This window comes from Lucilia cuprina, chromosome 2, assembly GCF_022045245.1.
Source record: "Lucilia cuprina isolate Lc7/37 chromosome 2, ASM2204524v1, whole genome shotgun sequence".
Lineage (NCBI taxonomy): Eukaryota > Metazoa > Arthropoda > Insecta > Diptera > Calliphoridae > Lucilia > Lucilia cuprina.
This window is the reverse complement of record NC_060950.1, coordinates 65,569,275-65,585,104: the sequence shown is the minus strand read 5'-3', so window position 1 is coordinate 65,585,104 and position 15,830 is coordinate 65,569,275. Positions and strand designations below refer to the sequence as shown.

The following is a 15,830-nucleotide window of genomic DNA, read 5'->3' as shown; positions in this document are numbered from 1 at the left end:
CTATCTATCTATCTATCTATCTATCTATCTATCTATCTATCTATCTATCTATCTATCTATCTATCTATCTATCTATCTATCTATCTATCTATCTATCTATCTACTCAGTTTATCTATTCTGAACCGATAGATAAAAACTATATTGATAAGGATGTTTGTTCTCTTCTTTTTTGTATCACCATACGAATATATTTAGGAAACCTTTTAATTGTTGTATTTTAATTCAATATTTTCGGTTACATTTGCAAAATGTACGTACGTACGTACGTACGTATGTATGTACTATGTACGTCATGTGGTGTAATGTCAAGTAAATGGATCCCAGCAGAAGAATGTATTGTATGCATCCACAGAATGAATTCTGTTGTGTATATTGATTAAAAATATTTGGAATGACCTCGTTTTCTTTCTTCTTCTTGTGGAATTTTAAATGGGCGACAGACACACAGTTTTAAAAAAGGATATCCGGTTTAATAGGGAAATTGCGGAGGCATAAAATAAAGCAGACAGACATATCTTTTTTAATATTTTGCATTACAAGATGTTTGTAAATGATTTTTTTTGTAAAATGAATTGAAGAATGTGTAATATTTTAGATAAATGTTCATTGTGTTATAGAATGCAGTGATAGTTTGATTAAAACTGACTTCAAAGAAGGATATTAAGGGAATTACTCATAGGTAATGAGGTGAATTTTTTTAAAGAATTATTTGTTAAATTGCAAAAATGTGAAAAAAGTGCTAAATTTAAAATAATTGTGTGATCTGAAGCTTAACTAATAAATGAATTTATCTAACAAGTGTTAGTGTGATATTTACGATTTGAAAACTATTTTAAAGTTTTTATACATGTTCCTCCAACTTATTGCATTTGTCTGTGTATAGAGACTAGAAAGCTTTTAGCGTCTACCCATTGACTATCTATCTGTTTTTCTATGTATGTATATATATATCTATCTATCTATCTATCTATCTATCTATCTATCTATCTATCTATCTATCTATCTATCTATCTATCTATCTATCTATCTATCTATCTATCTATCTATCTATCTATCTATCTATCTATCTATCTATCTATCTATTTATCTATCTATCTATCTATCTATCTATCTATCTATCTATCTATCTATCTATCTATCTATCTATCTATCTATCTATCTATCTATCTATTTATCTATCTATCTATCTATCTATCTATCTATCTATCTATCTATCTATCTATCTATCTATCTAACCATCTATCTATCTATCTATCTATCTATCTATCTATCTATCTATCTATCTATCTATCTATCTATCTATCTATCTATCTATCTATCTATCTATCTATCTATCTGTCTATCTTTATGGTTTTATTTTCTTACCCAAAAGACACATTTGTTTTATTTGCCATTTTTTTCACTTTACTCTGGGCGTGTCCTTGACCGTCGTCGTTGTTGTTATTGTTCTGTATCCTTTTCCAAAAGATGTATTAAAATGTTCCTTTGTATTCCACCATTTTTGCTTTACACTAGTTTCTTTTTGAAAAAAGTTGGTGTTTTCTTTGCATTTTTCTGTTGTCTTTAAAAGGCATTTTGGTTTTGCCAAAACCAACAAACAGGGTGGTAAAAGAAACAATACATTTTCTTTTTAGAGACGATGCTTTTTTTTCTTGAGTAAATAATTTTAAGGGCACAAGTGCGTTTTAATTTAAACATTTAGCTTTAGTTGTGTGTGTACGTTGTTTAAGGCAAAACAAGGGGGATTAAAATTAATGGGGAAAAAACAAAATCGCTGTCGACAGCAGCAGCCACAGCAACAGCAAAGTAAATTTACTTTGCAAGTAAATTTTAGTACAATGAACTGTTGAGAACTAAGAGAAGAGAGACAACAATAACAAGACGCTAAAAAGAGTAAATTAGCGGGTGCTAAAGCTAAAAAAAAACATATGGCAACACCAATTAAGGGGAATTTTTCATAGAGAAAGAGAGGAAGATTGTATGAGAAATGAAACATTTTGTTTTGGACGTTTTGTTTGGGTCGGCTTGAAATATTTTACTCGCCTGAAAATTCGTTTGAATCGAACGCTCGATACAACTGCACGTCGTTCTCCTGCGTTTTTATATTTGTGTGTTGCCGATAACGTTATTTTGTTGGAAACGTCGTGTTGTGTTTTTTTTCTTAATAAAAAAGTTTTTTTGTGTGTTTTTTTTTGCTGGCGTTTCTGGCAAATACATAAAAATTAATAGAAAAAAGAAAAATTTTTAAAACGTTTAAAAAGAAAAGTTAAAGAAAAAGATTCAAAAACAATTAAATAACAAAACTTAAGAAGAAAATATAGAAAATTTTTGACTCAAAACTATTTGATAAAGTGAAAAGTTTGATTTTTATAAAAAAAGTAAAAGAAACTACGCACTAACTTTAAAAATTATTTAAATTTTTTGTAAAACTTAAGAAATTTTTAAAATTCTTATATGTGAAAAGAAAAAAACACTTGTGAAAGTTTAGTTTAGAGTGAAAGCTGTTAAATTTATTTGAAATTTATAAATACCATATAAAAGTAAGTTTTTTTTAAATTTTTTTCATTTCATTATTATACATAATTATAATAAAAATGGTGAAGAATTTCTATATCCTCTTTTTTCTGCTTTTGCCTCTGTATACACATAGTCACAAAAACAATTTGCTTTTGTATTAAATTTTCCATAAATTTTTTTTGTTACTACTTCTTGTGCTCTATACTTTATTCTTCATCTTTCTCATACACTTCCTCTAATAGAAAAACAACAAAAACAAAATCCTCTAAAAGAGGAACAAAAAATGGTCATAAATTACGCCCCGACGTCTGCAGTTGCTCTGTCTGTGTTTTGTTGTTAAAAATTGAAACTCCTTTTTTATTCCTTTAATTCCTTGCAAAATTTTGTTTAAATTTTAAGTTTTTGAGTTTTTTTTTTATAAAGAAAAAACTTTACAATTTACCAAACTACGCAACTTTAATTATAATGCCTCACAAAAGCAACAACAACAGCAACAAAAAAAGTAAATTGTCTGCTGCTCTTCTTTTTATGTATACACTCACATTAACACAATTTATTTCCTCTATTTGTTCTAAAAAAAACAACAACTAGAAAACAAGAAAAAAAATCAACTGTCTGGCCGCCATCCATGAACATACCAGACCTGGAAAACTTAGTATTTTAATATTTTTTTTACATCTACACCTTTTTCAATTGAAAATGAGAACTTTTCATTTCAATTCAGAAAATTTCAATTGTAATTCAGATTTTACTTTTGAAATTCAAAGAAGAACATTTGAAAATGGCATTTTTTCATTTGAAATTTGGAATAAAATCGAAATTTTCGATTTAAATTGAGAAAACATCAATTGAAAATAAGATTTTTTATTTGAAATTCGGAATACAAAATGATAATTTTCATTTGAAATTCAGAAAATTTCAATTTTAAATTAGATTTTTCATTTGAAATTTAAAAAAATTCAATTGAAAATGAAATTTTTCATTACAATTAATTTCAAATTAAGATTGAATAACATAAACACATACAATTTTCTGGAATTCAAATGAGAAATTTTATTTCCAATTGATTTTTTTTTTTTTAAATTTCAAATAAAAAATCTCATTTTCAATTGAAATTTTCTAAATTTCAAATAAAAAATCTCATTTTCAACTGTTGTATTCCGAATTTCAAATAAAAAATCTCATTATTCAATTTCAAATGTAATATCTCAATTTCAATTGATGTTTTCTAAATTATAAATGAAAATTCTAGTTTTCAATTGATTCAATTTCTAAATGTTAAATGAAAAATCACATTTTCAATTGGAATTTTCTAAATTTCAAATGGCAAATCTCATTTACAATTGAGTTTTTCTGAATTACTGTTGAAAATGCTGTAGTTTATAATCTTGTATATAGTCTATAATCTAGTCTAATGAAGAGACTAGTAAGTAGTCCAGTATTAAATATTATTAATAAAATCTGTAATATCTTGTCAATAGGCCAGTGTATAGTCTAGTATATAATCTTGTTTATAGTCTAGTTTAGAGTCGGTAGTCTAGCATAAAGTTTATAATTTAGTCTTATGTCAATAGACCAGTATGTAGTCTAGTATATAATCTTGTCCATAGTCTAGTTTATAATTTAGTCTTGTCTAAAATCGAGGCTATTTTAATGATCTAGTCGATAGTCTTATTTGTAGTCTACTCTAGGTTCGAGTTTGTAATGTTTTCTCTTAATAGTCTATAGTGAAATCTAAAGTATAGTCTTGTCTATTGAATAGTCTAATGTAGTATAAAGTTTAGTCTATATATTAGACTCGTCTTTAGTACAGTCTATAGTCTAATTTATAATCTAGTCTATGTTATCTTGTCTTGTCTATATAATCGTGTAATCTAGTATATAGTCTAATCTATAGTCTAGTTTATAGACTAGTCTAAAGGCAAGTCTTTAGTCTAGTCTTTAGTTCAGTTTAAATTTCAGTCTATAGTTAAGTCTAAATGCCATGTTTTAATCCTGGCTCTATAGTCTAGTCTTGTCTATAGAATAGTCTAATTTAGTATAAAGTTTAGTCTATATATTAGACTCGTCTTTAGTCTAGTCTATAGTCTAATTTATAATCTAGTCTATGTTATAGTCTTGTCTATGTAATAGTGTAATCTAGTGTATAGTATAATCTATAGTCTAGTTTATAGTCTAGTCTATAGGTAAGTCTTTAGTCTAGTTTTTAGTTCCGTTTAAATTTTAGTCTATAGTTAAGTCTAAATACCATGTTTTAATTGTGTCTCTATAGTCTAGTCTTGTCTATAGAATAGTCTAATGAAGTATAAAGTTTAGTCTATATATTAGACTTGTCTTTAGTCTAATTTATAATCTAGTCCATGTTGTCTTGTCTATGTAATAGTGTAATCTAGTATATAGCCTAGTATATCAAGTCTACAGACTAGTGTTTTGTTCAGTTTAAATTCTATAGGCCATGTTATAATCTTGTCTCTATAGTCTAGTCTTATCTTTAGAATGTTCTGATACATTTAGTTTAGTTTATATTCTAATCTAAAGTCTAGTTAAAATTCTAGTCTATAGCTAGGACCATGTTGTAATCTTGTCCTTATAGTCTAAAGTGATACCTATTTGTTTACTAATTTATAAGTTAAAGTACTATTTAAAAATTTCACTTATCCATACCTGTCACATACCACACATCCATACACACACACATTTCTACACAACACAATTCTTTAACATAAAATTGTTATTGTTTTGCTGCTCAGCACAAAACAAACCAAAAAACAACACCAACAACTTTGCTCAATATTTAGAAAGAAAAAAAACTAAAAGCTATTCTCTGTTAACGTCTCTGCTAACGTTAGAAAAAACAGCGGTTAATGCCTTCTTAACATTTCCTTTTTATTATTTAATTTCTATCACACAAACAAGAGAAACCAACCAACAACATTTTGCAATTTTCTTCGTGTACTCTTTTTTTTTGTACTCTCTGTATATATTCAGTTTCAAATTGTTTCAGTTTTTATTTTCGTTTATTTTTCGATTTTTTTATTTTATTTCTTGCATTCTTCATTCTGTTTTGTGTTGTTGTTATTGTGCTTAAGTGTTGCCAACTTTTTGTTTAAGCTATGCATTTTGTAAAGCCGTTATAATTTTATTTTTTCTTTCTTTGCTATTACATTTGTCTTTTTGTTTTTAAAACATTTTTTTGTGCTTGTGTTGTTGTTGTTGTTTTTTGTTGTTGTTGTTTTTTGTTGTTGTTGTTGTTGCTTTTAACTATTTCTTACTGAGTGTTGTATTAGCGTAGGTTAGTTTTTTTGCATTTACTTTTGTTGTTATGGTATGTAGGCAAAACATTTTTTTATTTAATGTGTGTTTTAATACGTTTATTAACCTTCTTTTTTAGCCACTGCATCTTTTGTAATCGAATTTTTATTTTAAAATAAAAATACCTATTTCTGTTTTAGTATTTTAATTACCGGATGTTGAAGTTACTTTCGTTTTTTTTTTTTGTTGGACTCTCAACAAACATCTGTCATTTTGTTGAGTGTTTTTCTTTTGAACATCTCATTATTTTTCCCGAAATATTAAATGAATTATAAATAAATATCAAATTTCACATATTCACTTGCACAGTGGTAGAAATTTGCTAAAAATTAAATACAAAATTGTTTTGTACTAGTTTAATGTTTATAAAAGCAATTCTAGTTAAGTTCCAGTTTAATTTTAGAACTGAATCATCTGATCTATTTCTGTTCTAAATAAGATGTTTCTAGTTCTGTTCTACTCCTGTTCTAGTTCTGTTCTAGTTCAGTTCTAGTTCTAGTTCTGTTCTAGTTATGTTATAGTTCTGTTCTAGTTCTGTTCTAGTTCTGTTCTAGTTCTCTTCTAGTTTCGTTCTAGTTCTGTTCTAGTTTTGTTCTAGTTCTGTTCTAGTTCTGTTCTAGTTCTGTTCTAGTTATGTTCTAGTTTTGTTCTAGTTCTGTTCAAGTTTTGTTCTAGTTCGGTTCTAGTTCTGTTTTAGTTCTGTTCTAGTTTTGTTTCAGTTCTATTCATGTTCAGTTCTATTCATGTTCTGTTCTTGTTCTAGTTCTGTTCTAGTTTTGTTCTAGTTCTGTTCTAGTTCGGTTCGGTTTTAGTTCTGTTCATGTTCTATTCATGTTCTGTTCTTGTTCTAGTTATGTTCTAGTTCTGTTCTTGTTCTGTTCTAGTTCTGTTCTAGTTCTGTTCTAGTTCTGTTCTAGTTCTGTTCTAGTTCTGTTCTAGTTCTGTTCTAGTTCTGTTCTAGTTCTGTTCTAGTTCTGTTCTACTTCTGTTCTAGTTCTGTGTTCTAATTCTGTTCTAGTTCTGTTCTAGTTCTCTTCTAGTTCTGTTCTAGTTCTGTTCTAGTTCTGTTCTAGTTCTGTTCTAGTTCTGTTCTAGTTCTGTTCTAGTTCTGTTCTAGTTCTGTTCTAGTTCTGTTCTAGTTCTGTTCTAGTTCTGTTCTGTTCTGTTCTAGTTCTAGTTCTGTTTTAGTTCTGTTTTAGTTCAGTTTTAGTTCTGTTCTAGTTCAGTTCTAGTTCTGTTCTAGTTCTGTTCTAGTTCTGTTCTAGTTCTGTTCTAGTTCTGTTCTAGTTCTGTTCTAGTTTTGTTCTAGTTCTGTTCTAGTTCTGTTCTAGTTCTGTTCTAGTTTTGTTCTAATTCTCTTCTAGTTCTATTCTAGTTCTATTCAAGTTCTGTTCTAGTTCTGCTCTAGTTCTGTTCTAGTTCTGTTCTAGTTTTGTTCTAGTTCTGTTCTATTTCTAGTTCTGTTCTAGTTCTGTTTGAGCTTGTTCTAGTTTTGTTCTTGATCTGATTGAGCTTGTTCTAGTTCTGTTCTATTTCCGTTCCAGTTCTGTTCTAGTACTGCTTTAGTTCTGTTCTAGTACTGCTTTAGTTCTGTTCTATATCAGTTCTAGTTCTGTTTCAAATCTGTTCTAGTTCCTTTTTAGTTCTATTCCTTATACAATCTAAATTTGCATTAAATACACCTGTTTGTCTGGCCTCAAAAACAGGAACTCTTTACCTTTATACTGTTTTATTGTGTCATTTTCCAAGTAATCAAATCATTGTCACTTTTATTCGCTGAATTTTGCTTTAAATGACTAATGCCTAGAAAAAGAAATAAAAAAACAAATGAATTTGATGCTAGTTTACGTTATTTAAATGACTATTTCCGGTTTATTTGCTGTTAAACTATTTAAAACAGAAACAAATAAAAACAGCCAAATCATCATTGTCGTCATCATCATCATCTACACTGTCTGTCTATGCAATCTAATATAATACATGTAGCTTAGCTTCTCATCACTCTTTCTCTCTGTATTTTTAAAAATAAGTTTTTGTTTATTTCTAGCTAAAACAAAAAGTAACATTAGAAAAAAAAAACCTAAAAAAAGTGTGTGTGGTATGAGAAAAAAAAGTACATTGTATAAAATATAAATAAAATAAAAATGAATGTTTACTCATATGTGAATTACGTAGTAGTAAATCATTGAAATTTCATGGAAAAATCTAGGTCGAAATGCCAGCCGCCACTGCTAACGAATTCAAACAAAATATTTACAACACACACACATACAACATCAACGAACTTCTCTCTAAGCAAATTATAATGGTTTTTTTTTTCGTACATGTGCAGCAGCGCACAGTCATGTAAGGCGGTGAAGACTCAGTCTGACACGCCGGTGGCCGGACGTAGACATGTACACATAGTATAAAACGTCATAAACATTTCTTTTATGAAAGTAGTGTAGTTTTTTTTTTTTAACAATTTTGAATAATACTTTCAATGAATTGTATTTAGTTTTATAATTATAACCTGGCAACCCTGTTTATTGTTGTTAATGTTAACCCTGTAAAGAAATTCGAAATAGGAGGAAATAGTGGACTTTGTTTGTATGCTTATACATAAGTCAGAGGCAAGAGATCTCTTGTAAATTGAACTTGAACTGAACTGAATTAGAACTGAACTGGAACTGAACTGGAACTGAACTGGAACTGAACTGGAAATGAACTGGAACTGAACTGAAACTGAACTGGAACTGAACTGGAACTGAACTAGAACTGAACTACAACTGAACTAGAACTGAACTGGAACTGAACTGGAACTGAACTGGAACTGAACTGGAACTGAACTGGAACTGAACTGGAACTGAACTGGAACTGAACTAGAACTGAACTAGAACTGAACTAGAACTGAACTAGAACTGAACTAGAACTGAACTAGAACTGAACTAGAACTGAACTAGAACTGAACTAGAACTGAACTAGAACTGAACTAGAACTGAACTAGAACTGAACTAGAACTGAACTAGAACTGAACTAGAACTGAACTAGAACTGAACTAGAACTGAACTAGAACTGAACTAGAACTGAACTAGAACTGAACTAGAACTGAACTAGAACTGAACTAGAACTGAACTAGAACTGAACTAGAACTGAATTAGAACTGAACTAGAACTGAACTAGAACTGAACTAGAACTGAACTAGAACTGAACTAGAACTGAACTAGAACTGAACTAGAACTGAACTAGAACTGAACTAGAACTGAACTAGAACTGAACTAGAACTGAACTAGAACTGAACTAGAACTGAACTAGAACTGAACTAGAACTGAACTAGAACTGAACTAGAAGTGAACTAGAACTAAACTAGAACTAAACTAGAACTGAACTAGAACTGAACTGAACTAGAACTGAACTAGAACTGAACTAGAACTGAACTAGAACTGAACTAGAACTAAACTAGAACTAAACTAGAACTGAACTAGAACAGAACTAGGACAGAACTAAAACAAAACAGAATGTTGCAATCAATATACATACATATGAATCTATTCTTGTTTGACCGGGACACTATTTATTAAACGCTTTTTAACTACTACTAAGCTTACAGACTAGTGACTGTCTCGACGAGTAACAGGCTAGCCGATTGACTTAAGTTGACATTGCTGTTTTATGAGCAGTTTGTAAACTCTACTATTGATAAATGTAGTAGGTATCGTGTATCAGGAATGTTTTACTCTACTACACCACCAACAGTGGTCAAAAGTTGTCCGTTGACGCTGAAAATATTAAGGATTTTAGTAGTAGAAAAGTAAAACATGTGGTGTGGTCGTTGTCTTTGGTTATGCTTCTTGACTGGTTAGCTGTGTCTTAAGTCTCCTCTCTGACTATTTACGGTCATCAACATTTTAATGTGCACAACTGACAGACGGACATCATATAGTCGTAAAGACTCGTAAAAACCATAAGGCAGCATTTGTATGACTTGTTTTTCTTGCCTGTTTTTTTTACATTACACTTCTTTTTTTTTGTTTACTTACTCGTAGGGTAAAGAAAGACTTCTTTTACGTTCTTAGTATTCTAAGAAGACACACCATAGTCATAAAATAGTTTAAATGATGATGAAACTAAATATTACATAAAATTTTTGAAAAAAAACTGTACTTTTATTACATTTTTAGTATTACTTTTTTTTACAAATTAACACCTGTTAACTATTTTTTTTTAAAGAAGCCTCATCTTTATCATACACATCTGCTTTTCAAAAATAACAAATTTTTATTTTAGATTATATGATTGTATGTGAAACGTTAAAGTTTCTTAAAATAAAATTAACACATCAAAAATATTAAAGGGGAAAAGTAACGGAATTTATCATAAATTTGAAAATTTTGACAAACAGCTGTATATCGAAAAAGTTTTATATTTTAGTCCTAAAAGAGTTTTGAATCATTCCTAGTTTAGTTTAAGTAAGTTTCTAGTTCAGTTCAAATTCTGTTCTAGTTCTATTCTAGTTCTGTTCTAATTCTGTTCTTGTTCTATTCTATTTCTGTTCTAGTTCAGTTCTAGTTCAGTTCTAGTTCAGTTCTAGTTTAGTTTTAGTTCAGTTCTAGTTCAGTTCTAGTTCAGTTCTAGTTCAGTTCTAGTTCAGTTCTAGTTCAGTTCTAGTTGAGTTCTAGTTCAGTTCTAGGTCAGTTCTAGTTCAGTTCTAGTTCAGTTCTAGTTCAGTTCTAGTTCAGTTCTAGTTCGGTTCTAGTTCAGTTCTAGTTCAGTTCTAGTTCAGTTCTAGTTCAGTTCTAGTTCAGTTCTAGTTCAGTTCTAGTTGAGTTCTAGTTCAGTTCTAGGTCAGTTCTAGTTCAGTTCTAGTTCAGTTCTAGTTCAGTTCTAGTTCAGTTCTAGTTCAGTTCTAATTCAGTTCTAGTTCAGTTCTAGTTCAGTTCTAGTTCAGTTCTAGTTCGGTTCTAGTTCAGTTCTAGTTCAGTTCTAGTTCAGTTCTAGTTCAGTTCTAGTTTAGTTTTAGTTCAGTTCTAGTTCAGTTCTAGTTCAGTTCTAGTTCAGTTCTAGTTCAGTTCTAGTTCAGTTCTAGTTCAGTTCTAGTTCAGTTCTAGTTCAGTTCTAGTTCAGTTCTAGTTCAGTTCTAGGTCAGTTCTAGTTCAGTTCTAGTTCAGTTCTAGTTCAGTTCTAGTTCTAGTTCAGTTCTAGTTCAGTTCCAATTCAGTTCTAGTTCAGTTCCAATTCAGTTATAGTTCAGTTCTGTTCTAGTTCTGTTCTAGTTTTGTTTTAGTTCTGTTCTACTTCTGTTCTAGTTCTCTTCTAGTTCTGTTCTAGTTCTCCTCTAGTTCTGTTCTGGTTCTGTTCTAGTTCTCTTCTAGTTCTGTTCTAGTTTTCTTCTAGTTCTGTTCTAGTTCTGTTCTGTTCTGGTTCTGTTCTAGTTCTGTTTTAGTTTCGTTCTAGCTTTCTTCTATTTCTGTTCCAGTTCTAGTTCTGTTCCAGTTCTTATTCTATTCCAGTTCTAGTTCTGTTCCAGTTGTAGTTCTTTTCTAGTTCTATTCTATTTCTGTTTTAGTTTTGTTCTAAATCTGATCTACTTATGTTCTACTTCTGTTCAATCGAATACATTTATTAAACTGGATTCTTTGGATTATCATCTCTGTTAGATTCATCTTTAAATCCGAGAAACCCCTCTGAAAGATTTATCTAGCGATGCGAGATGTCTATTTGAAAGCCATTTAAATGTATGTATGTACAGAAATATCATTGATTTTCTGCCAACAAACGTCATTGGCCTTGTGCGCCCCACTATAACGAATAATATTTGTAAAAACAAAACTTCTTAATCTCTTTGTGCAAAAAAAGTCTTCAACTAACTTAAATCTGCTTTAGTTTTCAATTCTCTTAACATATTTTTATATTAGTTATTTCCATTTCCTGTGTTTTTATAGACGTTTCCTGTTCTTAATGGGTTTGTTTTCTGCTAAATTTTATTTAAAAATTGCAATCACTCTTTTATTTGCGCTCGCTCACACTCTTTATTTTAAACTTTGCAGAATTGCTGTTATAATTCTTTCTCTTTTATGTTATCTCTTCCTCTCTCTTATCTTAGTCATTCATAATGTTGTTGTTTTGTGTCTGTTACACACAAAAAAAAGAAAACTATGTTGTATATTTTTTCGCTGTTTTGTTTTTGTGTTTTCTTTCTACACACAAGTTTTCATATCTTTCACATCGTAGTAGTTTTATAGTATTTTTGTTGTGTACTGTACACACAATAAAAATTCATTAAAGAATGAACGGATCAAACAAAAACAACAAGAAAAACAACATAATGTTGTTGTTCTTGTATTTTTTCAGTTTTGTTATTGTTGTCATATTCTGCATTACCAACCATTTATGTTTTTCAATGCCGGTTCCTTTTTCTTCTTATTTCCCTTTACATTTCATTCTCCCCTTGATGCATATTTGTTGTTTTTATTGTTTTTATATATTAAACGGCTTGTTCTCCTTGAATATTCTTTTGTTTTTGTGTGTACAGTTTTTATATTTGTTTTGTATCAAAATTCCTGACTGCTAGCTTGTTGTTATTTTTGTTGTTGTGTCTGCCTTAATCCTAGTTTTTTTATATTTATGTTTTTATTTTATACTATTTTTATGTACATTTTCTTTTCTGTGCCTTTTTTTCGTGTTTTGTTCGTATTTATTTTGTTTTCGGAGCTGCACTTGCCCAACAAACAGATTTTGAGTATTGTTTTTATTGTTGTTATTGGTTGTTGACACTTCAGTTGTTTATTTATTTTTTATGCTGGTTTGTTTACATTTTTCATGCTGCATTTATGATGCACTTTTTTGGATTTCATTTTTATGAAGCTTTCAGGTTGTTCGTTTTAGTTTTTAATAATAAATAGGTACCTACATATTGTATTTTAGCAATAATTATTTGTTTATTTTAGATGAAAAATATTCTTCTTTTTGACCGTTAAGTTTAATACCTATTTTTAGTAGATAAAAAACTTTTTTTTTTTTTTTTTTTAAATTCGGACCTAGTCTGGACTGTTTTTGGACTTTAGTCTAAAGTTTGGAGAGTACTCTAGGTCAGTTCTATTCTAGATCAATAATAATTTAGTTCTATTCCATTCTAGTTATGTTCTAGTTCTGTTCTAGGTCTGTTCTAGTTCTTTTCTAGTTCTTTTCTAGTTCTGTTCTATTTCTGTTCTATTTCTATTTCTAGTTCTGTTCTAGTTCTAGTTCTGTTCTACTTCTGTTTTAGTTCTGTTTTAGTTCTGTTCTAGTTCTGTTCTAGTTCTGTTCTAATTCTGTTCTAGTTCTGTCCTATTTCTGTTGTAGTTTTGTTCTAGTTCTATTCTAGGACTGTTCTAGGTTAGATCTAGTTCTGTTCTGTTCTCGCTCTATTCCAGTTATGTTGCAGTTCTGTTCTAGTTCTGTTCTAGCTCTGTTCTAGCTCTGTTCTAGTTCTGTTCTAGTTCTGTTATAGTTCTGTTCTAGTTCTATTCTAGTTTTGTTCTAGTTCTGTTCTAGTTCTGTTCTAGTTTTGTTCTAGTTTTGTTCTAGTTTTGTTCTAGTTCTGTTCTCGCTCTGTTCTTGCTCTGTTTTAGTTCTGTTCCAGTTCTGTTCTAGGTTAGATCTAGTTCTGTTCCAGTTCTGTTCTCGCTCTGTTCTAGTTCTGTTCTAGGTTAGATCTAGTTCTGTTCTAGTTCTGTTCTAGTTCTGTTCTAGTTCTGTTCCAGTTCTGTTCTATGTTAGATCTAGTTCTGTTCTCGCTCTGTTCTAGTTCTGTTCTAGTTCTGTTCTAGGTCTGTTCTAGTTCTGTTCAAGTTCTGTTCTAGTTCTGTTCTAGTTCTGTTCTAGTTCTGTTCAAGTTCTGTTCCAGTTCTGTTCTAGTTCTGTTCTAGTTCTATTCTAGTTCTGTTCTAGTTCTGTTCTATTTCTAGTTCTGTTCTAGTTCTGTTCTCGCTCTATTCTAGTTATGTTCTAGTTCTGTTCTAGTTCTAGTTCTATTCTAGTTCTGTTCTAGTTCTGTTCTAGTTCTGTTCTAGTTCTGTTCTAGTTCTGTTCTAGTTTTGTTCTAGTTCTGTTCTAGTTTTGTTCTAGTTTTGTTCTAGTTTTGTTCTAGTTCTGTTCTAGTTTTGTTCTAGTTCTGTTCTCGCTCTGTTCTTGCTCTGTTTTAGTTCTGTTCCAGTTCTGTTCTAGGTTAGATCTAGTTCTGTTCCAGTTCTGTTCTCGCTCTGTTCTAGTTCTGTTCTAGGTTAGATCTAGTTCTGTTCTAGTTCTGTTCCAGTTCTGTTCTAGGTTAGATCTAGTTCTGTTCTCGCTATGTTCTAGTTCTGTTCTAGTTCTTTTCTCGCTCTGTTCTAGTTCTGCTCTAGTTCTGTTCTAGTTCTGCTCTAGTTCTGTTCTAGTTCCTGTTCTAGTTCTGTTCTAGTTCTGTTTTAGTTTTGCTCTACTAGTTTTGTTCTTGTTCTTTTCTAGTACTTTTTTATGAAAAAACCGTTGTTTTGATATAAATGAAATATGTATGTATATACATCTGTATGTATGTCTATAAATTACATTACTACCTATCAACTGTTGCTGATTTCCTTTATATGTATGTATGTAGTTGTTAATTTGCAAATTTTTTCTCTAAAGTAAACGGGACAATTTTTCCCTTTTAGTTTTGTGACATTCTTCTAAATACGGTTGGCGACGATTGGTGGTGGTTAAATGGCAAAATAACATTTCCTGTGTATCGTCGCGCAAGAACATGACATGATGACTGTTATGCTAAAATGTACAAATTCAATTCTGTTAAACGCGCACATTTAGTTAGTTTAGTTGGTTACAATTTATGAATTGAATTTTAAATATTTGTACATAATAAAGTTTTTATATATGTATTTACTACCTATTTCATTATATGTATGTATGTATGTTTGCATACAAAACATACATATGTTAAACATAATGTGTACATTTTTTTATTGTTTAATATGTTTCTGTTCATGATGAATGTTTGGAGTACTACAACCCCTTGATAGTTGTACTACTAATACTAAGTTGTAGTAGTTGTTCAAGTTATTTGTTGTTATTTGTGTGACTTCGGACAAAAACTTAAATATTGTTTTCTTGTCGTTGTTGCTGGATTTCAGTTCAATACCCTTTAAGAAGTATATTTTGTTGTGATTTTTTTTTGTTTTATGTATTGTCGGCTGTCTGGTCTAAAATTTAGCTGTAAAATGATTTGTCTGTCTTCTAGAAGAAAAAAATATTTTTTCGGGTTTTATAAAATTTTAATGTTTTTTTTTAAGTTTTCTTGATTTTTATAAAATTTTTAATAATTTTTCTGTTTTTTTTTATATTTTTAGAAATCTTGTCATTTGCATTGAACTTGTCATTGGACATTTGGTCACGTTAATAGTTTGGGGTAAGTTTGACAAAAATTTTGGAAGTTAACATAAATAAGTCTTGTCTCGACTAATTCTGTATATATATCCAGTTCAGTTTTAGACTTGTTCTAGTTCAGTTCTAGTTTAGTTTTAGTACAGTTCTAGTTCAGTTCTAGTTCAGTTCTAGTTCTGTTCTAGTTCAGTTCTAGTTCAGTTCTAGTTCAGTTCTAGTTCAGTTCTAGTTCAGTTCTAGTTCAGTTCTAGTTCAGTTCTAGTTCAGTTCTAGTTCAGTTCTAGTTCAGTTCTAGTTCAGTTCTAGTTCAGTTCTAGTTCAGTTCTAGTTCAGTTCTAGTTCAGTTCTAGTTCAGTTCTAGTTCAGTTCTGGTTCAATTCTAATTCAGTTCTAGTTCAATTGTAGTTCAGTTCTAGTTTAGTTCTAGTTCAGTTCTAGTTCAGTTCTAGTTCAGTTCTAGTTTAGTTCTAGTTCAGTTCTAGTTTAGTTCTAGTTCAATTCTAGTTCAATTCTAGTTCAATTCTAGTTCAGTTCTAGTTCAGTTCCAGTTCCGTTCTAGTTCAGTTCTAGTTCAGTTCTAGTTCAGTTCTAGTTCAGTTCTAGTTCAGTTCTAGTTCAGTTCTAGTTC

At 30.0% G+C, this 15,830-nt stretch overlaps 1 protein-coding gene across 2 annotated transcripts in view; it reads left to right on the top strand.

The window, feature by feature from the left end:
• The first annotated feature begins 2,051 nt into the window (after window positions 1-2,051).
• The window catches only part of LOC111686410 (protein spitz-like), a 33,827-nt gene continuing 20,048 nt past the window's right edge, over window positions 2,052-15,830 (top strand). For both annotated transcript variants that reach the window (XM_046950885.1, XM_046950883.1), the window contains exons 1-2: window positions 2,052-2,541; window positions 15,169-15,227. The gene's annotated coding sequence lies outside the window, so the exon portion shown is untranslated. The remainder of the gene's footprint in view (window positions 2,542-15,168; window positions 15,228-15,830) is intronic.